General features: G+C 52.1%; 3 non-coding genes across 3 annotated transcripts; 1 reads left to right on the plus strand and 2 right to left on the minus strand.

The window, feature by feature from the left end:
* Positions 1–7166: 7166 nt before the first annotated feature.
* Positions 7167–7240, minus strand: TRNAN-GUU. Its single transcript has one exon. It is a non-coding gene; the product is annotated as a tRNA-Asn (tRNA).
* Positions 7241–8093: 853 nt separating this feature from the next.
* LOC123360317 lies at positions 8094–8209 on the plus strand. The gene has a single exon (XR_006576000.1). It is a non-coding gene; the product is annotated as a U5 spliceosomal RNA (small nuclear RNA).
* A 1927-nt stretch (positions 8210–10136) lies between these two features.
* Positions 10137–10300, minus strand: LOC123360316. The gene has a single exon (XR_006575999.1). It is a non-coding gene; the product is annotated as a U1 spliceosomal RNA (small nuclear RNA).
* Positions 10301–12653: the final 2353 nt, after the last annotated feature.

Raw genomic sequence — 12653 nt, forward strand, 5'->3', positions numbered from 1 at the left:
CCTTTTTGTTTCACCTTTTCCTCCATCCTTCCCTTCCCTCCTTTCTCTTCATCTCTTGCTACTTTATTCCTTACACCTGTTCCCCTCCCAACAGCAGGAGCGGTGTGTGTGTGTGTGTTGCAGGGGAGTGCTCTGCAGCTCCCACTGTGGGAGGTCCACCCAAAAATGTGGGGCTGAAATAGTGCTTGGGCAGTGATCCCCACCAGTGACCTGGGCCATCCTTTGGGCTCTCTGGTGAGAACCCTCAGCCTCCCTTCCTCAGTCTCTACCCTGATTGGCTGAGCAGGGGGTTATTGACAGGGAGGAGACTCAGGTCCTTGTTGTTCTCTTTTAAGACCAAGTAAATAAGTCATAACCAGTTCTATGTTTGATGAATTTTGCTGCTTCTCTGCATTAATGGTCTCTGAGCAGTTCATGATTCTCTCTAACCTTGCAGTTCTCCTCAAATACTTGCTGAATAATTACTGTGCATTGTTGTTGGTCTGGAACTCATGTGAGAGCACTTTATTCAGGTCATTCAATGTTTGAAATTCAAGATCTGATGGTTAGTTTGAAAATCAGGGTTCTTGGGTCCTACTCCCAACTCTGCCACTGGCTGGCTGTGTGACCTAAGACAAGTCAATTCTCAGCCTTAGCTTCTCCCTCTTTCAAGTAGCGATAATAATGATCTGCTCCTACCTACCTCACAGTGGGTGGAGGACGGGGATCCATTGGAGAGTGTCACTAGGAGTAATGCATAATATGAGGTGTCCTATCATGTTTACTCCGATCAGATTATGACATAATAGAATAGCTGAAATAGTCTATTTTATTTGTATTTTTTATTTTGAAATTGTTATGAGCAGCAACTACTTAGCTCAGACTGAAGCATCTCATATAATGTTTGTGATCTAAGTGTCTCCTCTTTGTGTGTGACGAGACAATTTAACACACTGTGACAAACAGAAGATGCTTTTGTTTGGCAACAAAATATTTTTGCAAAGAACTTTCATCCCACTTGTTTTGATTTCGAGAAACAAACTGGTTTAGTCTGAAGAGGATTTTTCCGACATTGAGCAGGCGCAGTGTGTCCCGTGACACCCGCCTGCTATACGGCGGCCCCTGCTGAGGGCGTCCTTGCTGCAGCTGCAGCTGGTTCTGCTGGTGCCCTGTGGTTGCCCTCGTTCATCCAGGAACAAGCCTCAGGTGAGCTGAAAAGAATCCTGTCCAGCCGAGTCTGGCAGCCACCATCATGTAGCCAGAAGTCCCCACACCTGTCGGGGAAACAAACCAGCCACCAGAAAGTGGTCCATTGTCTCACGCGGTGCCAGAGCCTGACACAGCGCCTGTGGGCAACCTTTGCTCTGCACACGCCGACCGGTTCCCATGAAAGATGTGTCACTGCACGTCTCGGTACTTAAAAGGTACCTGTGCCACTAGCAGATACTTTAAGGTTCCCGGCAGTGAGTTCTGGGGACAGTTGCTCACTTTCAGTGAATGTAACTGTACGTAACTGTATGTGCAGCTCTGTGCAGTCACATTTGATAGAAGTTTGGTAATTAAATTATACAAGAGGGTCAGGTAAAGTGGCTACTACCACCACTATGTTTTGTCCCAAGAAGCCTTTACAGCCATTCTGAGGGGAAATGGGCCCTTTCCCCACAGAAATGGTCTATAGGGGACGGCTACAGGCAGCAGGCGGGGAGATAATCTCATCAAAATGATTTGACTCCTGGGTAATGTAAGCAAAATCACTAAAGGAATGTCCGGGGTTTCTATTGGCACTTAACTTGCCTGCCCCTGGCTGGCTCTGGTTGTACAAGATGGACGTGTAATCGGGGGTCAGTTGTGTAAAAAAGAGTAATCGCAGTGTAAGGGATGTTAGGCAAAAGAGAACTTTGTGTGTGATGATGTAAGGTTTTAAGGACCTAAACTGACACTCGTGGTTTGTAAAACTCTTGTTTTGTAGGTTTAAGATGAATTGGTTTGGTTCTGCTTTGCTGGGTTTTTTTAATAATGCCACTGAAAATCCATTTGAATCATTCAAAGTGGCAAAACTGCCAGACACCTTTTGCCAGACACAGGTAACTAGTGTTGTTTGGGTTTGGTATTTAGCATGTAACTCTTAAGGTACCTCACTACTCTATAAAATTCAAGACCAAAGTTATGGCTGTAGTAAGGGGCAGCCAGAACCAGAAGGATGGAGAAAGAAACATTGGTTGGACAGACGGACGGATGGACAAACCGAATAATTAAGCATTTGTTTTTAAAAAAAGGCTTAAAAACATTAAAAGGAAAAAAGGGGCAAAATGTTTTCCAGTTTACCAAAAAACCTCAGCCTAGCTCTGCCCTTGGGGTTTGGGGGTGACAATTGCGGGCTTTGCCTGGGGCGCCAGGTGCTGGCAGCTAGTCCAGGGCTGCCCCTGCCCAGAGGCCTTTATTCCTCCAGCCTGCGAGGACAGAGGGGGTGTCAGGAAGTTGCCCCTTCAATCCCACACACAAAAGGCCCTTCTGAGGAAAGGCAAAATCCTGAAGAGAAAAAGTAACATCAAGGAGGACTCCGGAGACAGAGATTTTGAAGACCTTGGGGAATAGTTAAGAGCTTGACCAAAGACTTGAACCCTGGACCATCAGATTAAAAGTCTGGCGCTTGGCCCACTGAGCTAGCCAGTCTCCTACAGAGAAAGTGAGCAAGTTCATGCAGAGGAGAAATTACTGAAGAAAAAGAGCCCAGCAAACACTAGAAGAAACCTGCTGGTCTCTCTCTCTCTCTTCCCAGCCCTGGCCCTGGCCTGCTCCTCCCGCCAGCGCCCTGAGGCATTTTGCCAGGACCATGCCCCAGTCAGCTCCACCCTCCCCAAACGCTGGCAGGCCCAGCTCAAGAACCTGGCCGCTCTTACAGCCGCCTCTTCTGCTCTGACCAAGAGGGAGGGGGATTGAGTCTCCCTCCCTCAGGCCTGTGCTTCAGCATTTCTGGGGAAAGACCAATGCCGCCAAAGTGAATTTGGGCCAGTAGGTCAACCAAGAGGGCGGCCTCCCATGCCTGGCTGCAGAACTCAGAGTAAAGCCAGCTCCCATCCTTCCCTATAGGGCTCCAGACAAGGCCAGCCTGCTGGATCCGGCGTCCCCTCTGGTGCGCAAGTCACAACAGCCAGCAGGAAAAAGACCGGCTCCCGCATCATTTGAAAGAGCAAGACAAAGCCTTGAAACTCCACCTATGTTTAGGTATGAAGCAACAGGTCCCAAATTTCCACTGAGATCTGAGCCCAGCTTGCACTAGTCAGTGTTCTGACAGCTGAACTGGCCTGCACAGCAGCTTAAAAGCCAGCTGCTAAAACTAGGACTCAAACACTGGACCCCCCAGTTAAAAGCCTCATGTTCTTCTCACCAGCAGCTTCCTCTTGCAGGACTCTCTTTCCTCCTCCATCAGCTATAATACTGATCTACCACATCTGTGGGGACTGTGCTGAGTCCCCACATCCCCCTACTTTGTCTTTGTTCCCTGCAGGCTGCAAAAATGTCAGGGGAGGCCACCCCCTCCCTTCACTCGGTGCTCCCACTCATATCGGCGAGCTGGAGCCTCATCTCCTGGAACTCAGCCAGCTGTCACTTGATCCAGTCGTACAGTGACATGCTGACTGGCTCCCCTCCCTGGATGCTCTTGTGGAAATCCCACAGGCGATGCTGCAGGACTTGGCACCATTGGTTTCTTTAATGTTGTGGTGTTTGCCTGATCACTGGAACAAAGCCACCAACTCCTCCCTCACTGACTCCCACCAATCCCCCTGGTTGCCATAGAACCCTCTGATGCTTTCCCATTCTGCCAACACTGACAGGCCTCACCCCCCTGCTCCTTTATCTTGCAAGCTCTGGATGTTCAGCTTCCAATATCCTCTGCCGTGGGTCAGGGAATTGCCCACATTGAGCACATGGTGAGAGCTGCGTGATCTGAACAGTCCATTGGCACCACCCTGCACTGGGCTGTCGACGTGCTCTCCTTCACGGAAATCCGGTCAGTGCGACTCCTGGCCTGTCCCTGCAGAAAGGTGTATCCCCTCTGCGGCTGCTGTGAGCTCGGGTCAGAGTAATAGGAGGTTACTGCCCACCCTCCACTGGTTCCATTACGGAGAAACACATCCTCTAAGCTGACCTCACTACAGACCTGCGTCAGGTAGTGCTCATTGTAAAAACGTTTCCTCTGACGGTAGAGAAAATGGGACCAGCGGTTCTCAGGCTGGCTGACACAATTAAAATCCGCCCCAACACCAAACACTGTGTGGTCCAGAGGAAGGAAGCCAGTTCCTACCATAGATCTTTCCTTTCACACCTTAACATTAAGTGCCTCCTCTTGGGCCCCTGAATCCCTGCCACATTCCAGGTGCCAGATGCCCCTTCTCCAGCACTGTCGTCACTCAGCTTTGCAGAGGAGCTTTCCTCCCAAGTCCCTGCCCCCTCTGGCACCATCTCCGAGGGCCGTCCTGCCTCACTCTGTTCCCGCCATTTTGGGTCAACGAATAAGTCATGTGGGAAAGACAGCTCCCATCTCTTGTGCTGTACAATACAGCACCATGGTGCTTAACAGCACAGGTCAGGTGGACAAACTAGGGGAAGAAGCCCATGCTCTCTTTTGTCCTGCTGGGGAGCTCAAAATCAGGTACTTGCCTCAGATAAAGGTGCTGCTGCCTTCCTAGAAAACAAGCCACCCCTGCACAAAAAAGGGATGAAAGGGCCTGCCAAAGCCTGGGATTGAAGCAGGGAATCAGCACCACAAAAGTCAGGAATCAGCTCAGGGTACGGTATAGCATACACACGCAGTGGTTAGACAAGCAATAGCAAGGAACTGGACTGGTATGGAGTGAAAGTTCTGTGGAAAGGAACCAAAAAGAGCACCGGGGCTGTGGTACAGCACTTGCATATACTTTCTTTGGCCTGTTTTGCTGGAAGAGTTGGCAGGGCAACATGGTTAGTCACAGGTCAGTGGGTGGGTTGATGCAAATTCTGGACTCTGGGACCAGAGCTGGGCTGGGGGAAAAAGGATCACGACTTTGGCAGCACATGCACCACCACCACCCTTTGCTACCTCACTCCATAAGCCCACACAAAGAGCAACCTTTTACCTCTCAGAACCAAAATAGACAGTGAAAGAGATGGAATAGCATAAGCTTAGAACAAACAACTGCATCACCAACAACAACTCTAAGAGATTCAAATATACCTTTATCTTTACACACCAGGGAGAGCAGAAAGAATAGCCACAAGCACACTAACATCCATTTTTACCTGCCCCCAGGTTTTGGTGTTTGGAACCCATACCCCTTAATGGTGAGGACTTTTCAGGCCAGGGTGAAGCTTTCAGGCCTCAAATGCCAGGTATAGTTACTCTGTCCTTGATCCAAAATAAATGGGAAAATACACTGGATTACTCCTGCCCCAATAACAAAGAGACTGGGGATCTCACAGCAGCTGAAGTGACTGTTTGGACAAGCTCTCCCATCATGCAATCCGGGGTGGGTGTGACCATGCAAATGACATCACCCCAAAAGGCCTTGACAACACATCACCAACAGATGGCAGGGGAGAGTTCATACTGACCCTGCTTCAATTAGTTTGTGGCAAAGATTAAAAAACACTGAACGTTAAAACTCACCAAACGCCCGTCAATTCATCCTCATCGTCGTATCCGCTCGTTATACTCCACACCTGAACGTAGCCCTCACATGGACAACATACCCTCCTAACTCAGTGTCTGTACGTTAACCTTTTGCCCCCCAGTCGGGGCCATTGCAGATTATGTATTCCTTACGCCACCCGATCTTAAACCGAACTTCTCACCCCTTGAGTAATCTGTACGTTGTTCACTGATCACCAGAAACTTCTACGCCTAAATGCTGTACCGTACACTTTTTTTTTCTTTGAACATCATCTTAATAAAATGTTGACATTTGTTTGAGATCCCGGCTCCTGTTCCTTTGCAAGGCGTGTGCGTTTGCTCCGTATTTCAGTCTGCTAATACTGCGGGGTGCGGGTGCGGGTGCGGGTGGGGGTGGGGGGCGATTGAGCCAGAGGCGCTTGCCTGCTGCAGACACGGATCCAAGGCTGAACCTCGTCCCCCACAAACTTGAAAGCTTAACTGAAAACTGTTTAAGAAGTGCTCCCGTCTCCCGCACTCAGCTACCCAGCTCCCAATGGTGTCCAAACCCCAAATAGATCCCTTTTACCCTGTAGAAGCTAGCTGTAAAATCCTGTGACCAGGGCAGCTGCCTAGCAGCCTGCGCATCTGCCTGCCAGCACGAGAGTGCGTAAGGCACTAATCCGGATAGTGGCGGCTAGGTGGCAGGGGGACGGTGCAAAGAAACAGCAGAGTGGCGCAGCGGGAGCATGCTGGGCCCATAACCCAGAGGTCGATGGATCGAAACCATCCTCTGCTACGCATGCGCTTGTTTCTTTTCCCTCTGGGCCTTCAAGCGAGCCGGTGACCAGCAGAGCACCAAGAGCCTAGGCCATGAGGCAAGAGGTGGCTGAGGCGAAGCGGCGGCCTGCCAGGGAGCTCCCTGGCACCTCTGGCTGCCTGGGCTGAAGGCAAGAGGCAGGCCTGGGCATGGCGAGGGCCTCCTGTCCTGGAATGAGGTTGCAGTGCTTCCTGGTCCCCTTTTCCCACCACCCCGGCAGGCGGTTGCTGCGGGAGAACACGAGGGAGGCTCTGGGGGCGCTAGGCAGCACTGTGTGTGTGGCTGTCAGGGGAAAGAGCCGAGGCTCCCGACTCGAACTGCCATTGACTCGCGTGGCTCTGCGCGGCCGTCAGCCGGGGCGGGCCAGGCTGCGGACGTGACTCAGGCTTGGGCAGCATGGCCGCGCTTTCCTGACGAGGCATGAGGCGGGCCAAGAGCTTTGCACAGCGTACAGGGAAGTGGGAGGGAGGCGTCTTTGAGCCGGCCTGTCTCCTCCGCTTCTCCCTTGCCGCTTGGGCGGAGGCGGGAAGGGAGCGAAATGTTCCCGGCTGAAAGTTTTTGTGCTCGGCCTTGAGGATTAAGCCGGAGCCTCCGGCACGGCTGCTGGCAGATGGGTTTCTGAATGGCATCCAGCCCGCTCTTTGGACCACCAGCTGAAAGCACTGAGGCCAAGAGGCAGCAAAATGGGCCCTATGAGGCTCCCCCACAGGCCTCGGGGAAGCAGCACAGGGTTAGCATCGACCCTGGGTGGGCTCAAACCACCATCCTTTCGGTTAACAGCCGAACGCGCTGACCCATTGCGCCACAGAGACACGGAGGGACCAGGGTGTATTGAGCACAAAAGCCGGGAATCAGCTCAGGGTACAGTATAGCACATGTATGCAGTGGTTAGACAAGCAACAGCAAGAAACTGGACTGGTATGGAGCGAAAGTTCTGTGGGAAGGAACCGAAAAGAGCAACGGGGCTGTGGTACAGCGCTCGCATACACGTTCTTTGGCCTGTTTTGCTGGAAGAGTTAGCAGAGCGAGATTGTTAATCACAGGACAGTGGGGGGGTTTATGCAAATTCTGGACTCTGGGACAGGGGGCAGATGCACCACCTCTGCAACTGACGTTTGTTACCTCACTCCATAACAACACACCTTTTACCTCTCAGGACTAAAATACACTGTGAAAGAAATCTAACGGCATAAGCTTAGGGTAAGCAACTGCAGCACTAAACAACAATTTTAAGAGATTCGAAACCACCTCTGTCTTTCCACACCAGAAACAGCAGAAAGAACATCAACACCACCTGCAAAGCATCCATTCCTACCTCCCACTATGAGTGGCCGTTAGGAACCCATACCCCTTAATGGTGAGTACTTTTAAGGAGAGGGTGATGCTCTCAGGCCTCAAATGCCAGGTACAGTTACTCTGTCCTTGATCCAAAATCAACAGGAAAATACACTGGATTACTCCTGACCCAATAACAAAGAGACTGGGGATATCGCAGCAGCTGAAATGACCGTTTGGACAAGCACTCCCATCATGCAATCCAGGGTGGGTGTAACCATGCAAATGACATCAGCCCCAAAAGGCCTTGACACGGGCTGGGAGAGTAGTCACCCTGACTTTTGGGAGCGTAGGCGGTTGCCCCGGCAGCGCCTCTGCCGCGTGTTCTACATACTCTGCTTTCTTTTCAATTCGTATAAATCTTTCGCCTTTTACTAAAGATTTCCGTGGAGAGGCATGTTTATGAGTTTGTACCCAATTTTTTAAGGCTTTGCTTTGGCAAGGCTGTTGCCTGCTGTGAGAAAAACAGGAGTGCTCCCTGAGCTGGTGTCACTGGCTGAAGCTTTTCTATAGTATGAAAAAAGTATAGTATGGGGCACCTGGCATTGGCCGCTGTCAGCAGACAGGATACTGGGCTAGGTCTTTAACTTGGACGGATAGCTGCGAAGACAGTAAATCAGACAGAACCCGTTCGACAAACCTCTTCATTTCCTTGTTATTGCCTGACTCCTTTAATTCTTTTCCTTTTCCTTATTTCCCAGCAGACCGACTAGCCACCAGATTTGGGTGCTAGCAGAGTGACCTGATGAGCTCCTTCTTTTCGGCAGCGTTGAACATGCCAGGGCACAGTCAGATTCTGGATGCTCATCTGAATGTAACGCCTAGCGCTCACCTTTATTTCTGTTTCTTAGCTCTTTTGGGCCATCGATCTTTGGTCTGACCCGTAGGATCCCTGCATTAGGAGAGATGGCTAATTAATGAGCCCATAAACCTTGGAAATCAAATGAAACCTGAAGTCCGTAGAAGACCTCGAAAGGCCCTTGGGGAGTGGAGTGCGAGCTGAGGAAGAGTTCCCTGCACAGCTTACCTCTCCATTCTCGTTTTCCTGTCCTGAGCGCAAAAGCCAGGAAGCAGCTCCGGGTAGGGAGGGGATACCATATGTGTGCAGTGGTTAGACAGGAAACAGCAAGGAACTGGACTCGTATGGAGTGAAACTGTAAGCATCTTCTGTATGCCTGATGACTGCAGGTTTGAGAGAGTTATGTGGGAAGTGGAGGCTTTCGGTGGGCTTTCAGAGGAAATGTAATGGAAAGGCAGCCAAAAGTGGAATCCCAGGTTTTTAAACAATCCTCCACTAACACACCAAACAGCTCAGGTCTAGTTACTTATTGAAAATTAGAATAAAGTTACAGCAAGATTTCATCATAAATGAAGTCAAACCCTAAAGATTTCAGAACGCAACTGCTATAAGGAGCCATGAGGGAAGCAATACAAAGTCAACCTTGCCTCAGAGAAAGGCAGTTAAACAATTTCTCTTTTTTAAAGCAGCATAATCTCCCCAAACGGAAGGGCCCTGTTCCCGGAGAAGGGTCCTGGAGAGGGTTTTCCTCGTTGGTGCCGGCCATCCACCTCCCCGAAAGGCGGGAGCTAGGTCGACGGAAGAATTCTTCCGACCAAGGCGCGGACTGATGTAGCCGCGCCGATTTACGTTCCCCGTGCAGCCCAGGCCCGAGGGTTGGTGCGTGCTGAACAGTTAAGTCAAAACAGCTCCGTCCGTCAGAGGTGTGCAAAAGGGAAAACCCGCTCCTGGGCGACGCGGCCACGTCGCCCTAACCCGCAGCGTAGCTAAGGGCATTCGGGGAGGCGGCGGGTGGGCCTCAAGCGACGGAAAGCCCTCCTCCAGCACGGGGTTGTGACAGCCTAGTCTCCGTAGCACAGAGACAGGAACAGACAGCGAAAGCCAAAGTGGCCCCAGGGCAGGGGGCGAGGCTGCCTGTTGGACGAGGAGACCAGGTGGGACAGGCATTTTGGACAGGCCGTCCTCCCGTCAAAGGAGGAAGAGCCCAAGAAGAAGGGCCGGGCAAGAAGCTACAAGCAGGGAAAGAAGCAGAGCAGGCAGGCAGGCAGCTCCCCTTAGAGCCAAGGAAGGCACCCCTCTAAGCCCCCCGAAAGCAGACTAGAGAGCAGATCAGCTGCAAAAGACCAGGGGAAAGCCAAGAACACAGAGAGAGCCTTATAAGACCCAAGTAAAGTTTCAGAGCTGAGCTTTGCTTACAAGGAGGAACGTGTGACAAAGATACCTAGAAGTACAGGGCCTGTGGAAAAGAGCACTCCCAAAGGCCCAGACTGACAACTGCTTTCCTGAGAATCTGCTTTGCAGTGCACTAAGCCTAAACAGCCCACTGTCTGTTTTTTGTGGTTCAAACCAATCACCAGGGGAGAGCATGAACGCAGTCCCCCACTACCGCAAATTATGCAGTTGAGTTTCCCGCATTTGGGGAAATCGCAGAGGTCAGCACACCCACAGTGCAGTGGATGAGCCTCACTCTGGGAAAACCACCTTTGTGATCATGGTATCTCCCCTGCCAGGTAAGTATGAGTTCCTGCTGCCCGGCCGCCGCCCGCCCTCGCTCACCCTGCACTTATAACACACGGGGCGGACCGCCGCGCCCCCACCGCCGGCCTCGCCCACACCGGCCCCCACTGCCGACAGCTGCCCCGACGCGGCCCCCGGAGACCGTCCCTTCCCCACGCCGAGTTCCCGGTGCCAAAGTCGGGCCCTGCCTGGCAGCCTGCGTCCGCTCCCACGATTCTCTGCTCGCACACAGATCTGCATACCTGCTCACGCGGCTCCGCCCCTCCGCTCGGGCCCCTCCCCCTGCCCGCCCGGGCCGCCGCTCTTGCGTGCTCAGCTCTTTGAGCTCAGATGGGGTGTAGTGCTCAGATCGAGTGCGACAGACCTTAACTTTGCCATGTGACGGTCATTCTATCCCCATTACCTGGCTTGCTTATTTATACCTATGACTGTCTTTAACTGTTGTATGCGTGATGTACCCTCACTGCTTGCTGACTGTATCTTGAACTCACCCACAGTATACCCCACATTGGGGACACTGCACACTGTATAAGTTATGTGCTGTCCAATACCAAAGTACTAGCATCCCCCTATACTCTGTATGTCACCCCTGATGACCAATATCTGATGTTTCAACTCTCTGTATCGTTCATTTTCAAATATTTTCTAATAAACTTTTAAATCTTGGTCTATCCAAGGCCGTGATCAAGTGTCTTGATGTTTTTGGTCTTTTGGCCTCGAGATGAAAACCTTGTTTGTGTCTTGGGAACCTTGAGGTAAAAAATTGTCTAAGTTGTAGCGGGTCCCGTCCCGGGAAGCCAGGCCATCAGAGAGACGACGTGGCCCACCTGCTGCTGGAGAAAGAGTGCAGCTTGCATTTCGCTTCTCTCTCGCTCTCTCTCCCCACCGGAAGTTGGTCCAATACAAGAATGACCTCCCCTGCCTTGTCTCACGTCAGTTTCTCCTCGGGGCAGAAGGTCGGGCGTTGTCAGCCACTCTCCAGAAACTGGACGGCCACTCGATCCCTTTTGTTACTTGCCAAGTGAGGCTGAGTGCACTGGCAACTGGCAGGCAGCTCCACATGGAGCTTCCCACCTAGACATCCCTGGACGAGGTGAGGTGGTGCATTGGCAAAGGGGGCGGTTTGAGCAGGGTGGGGTGTGTGTGTGTGTGTGTGTGTGTGTGTGTGTGTGTGTGTGATTTTGGGAAGTGATGTCACAAACTGCTGGGGCTGGTTTCCTATTGGTGTGACCGATTTTTGCAAAGCTTCCCCCCCCCAATCTTCTTTTGGCACTAGGGCTTTCTGCGCTGCTGTTGACAAGGGCAGTGGCACAAGGGGCTCAGGGTGGAGAATCAGGGAGCCGGCGGGTGGGGGAGAAAGGGTGCACGGGGGTGTGTGTGTCACAAGGATAAGAATCACATTTAGCCCTTGCACGGCAATGGTGGTGCACTCATGCACTGCCACAGCTTCTAGTACCATGATTATTTATCTGTACAACAGCAGCACCTACAGACACCGGGGCAGAATCAAGGCCCCCTTTGGGCCAGGCGCTGCCCAGACACAGCGAGAGACAGGCCATGCCCCAGAGAGTTTACAGGCTCCACACCCAAAAAGTGGGAGGAGAAACAGAGGCCCAGTGTCACACAGCAGCAGTGAGAGTAAAACCCAGGACTCCTGGCTCCTCCTGCTCTAACCACTAGACCCCACTCTGCTCCCAGAGTTGGGGACAGAACCCAGGAGTCCTGGCTTCCCAAAAGGGCAGGAGTGGGGTCTAGTGGTTAGAGAAAAGGAAGATGGGTGTCAGGACTCCTAGGTTCCAGTCCCAGCACTGGGGCTAGAGTGGAGTCTCGTACGTTAGCACAGGTGGGGCTGGGAGCCAGGACTCCTGGGTTCTTCCCATCCCCCCCCCCCCCCAACCACCTTGCACAGCAGGAGGGGGCTGGGCAGGAAGCGATGATGGGGTGAAAACTACCAAGAAATGCAAATCCTGGAAGGAGCCTGTGTCAGGAACTGGGTGGTACAGAAACCACGGCCCCCATCCCATCTCTAACCCCCCCTTGGCTGGCACTGGATCATGCCCCCTGTGCCCCCCCAAACCACCCCCTGTGAGCCCTGGGGGGAAGGGAATAGCCATGGTGCTGGGCCCCCCATCCAATTGACGTATTCATTGTCGCAGTGACTCAAGGTGTGTGCACAGAATAGGGATGGAGTGTGTGTGTGTGAGTGTATGGATGGATTTCTGCATGTGTTTGTGTGGTTTTCTGTGAGGCGTTGGGTGGGGGGGTGTTATTACAGCTGTGGGGGTTTTGTTTGTGTCTGTGCAAGTGTGTGTGTTCATGTGGCTGGATTTGTGATGTGTTTGCATCTGTTAGCA

This window comes from Mauremys mutica, unplaced genomic scaffold, assembly GCF_020497125.1.
Source record: "Mauremys mutica isolate MM-2020 ecotype Southern unplaced genomic scaffold, ASM2049712v1 Super-Scaffold_100248, whole genome shotgun sequence".
Lineage (NCBI taxonomy): Eukaryota > Metazoa > Chordata > Testudines > Geoemydidae > Mauremys > Mauremys mutica.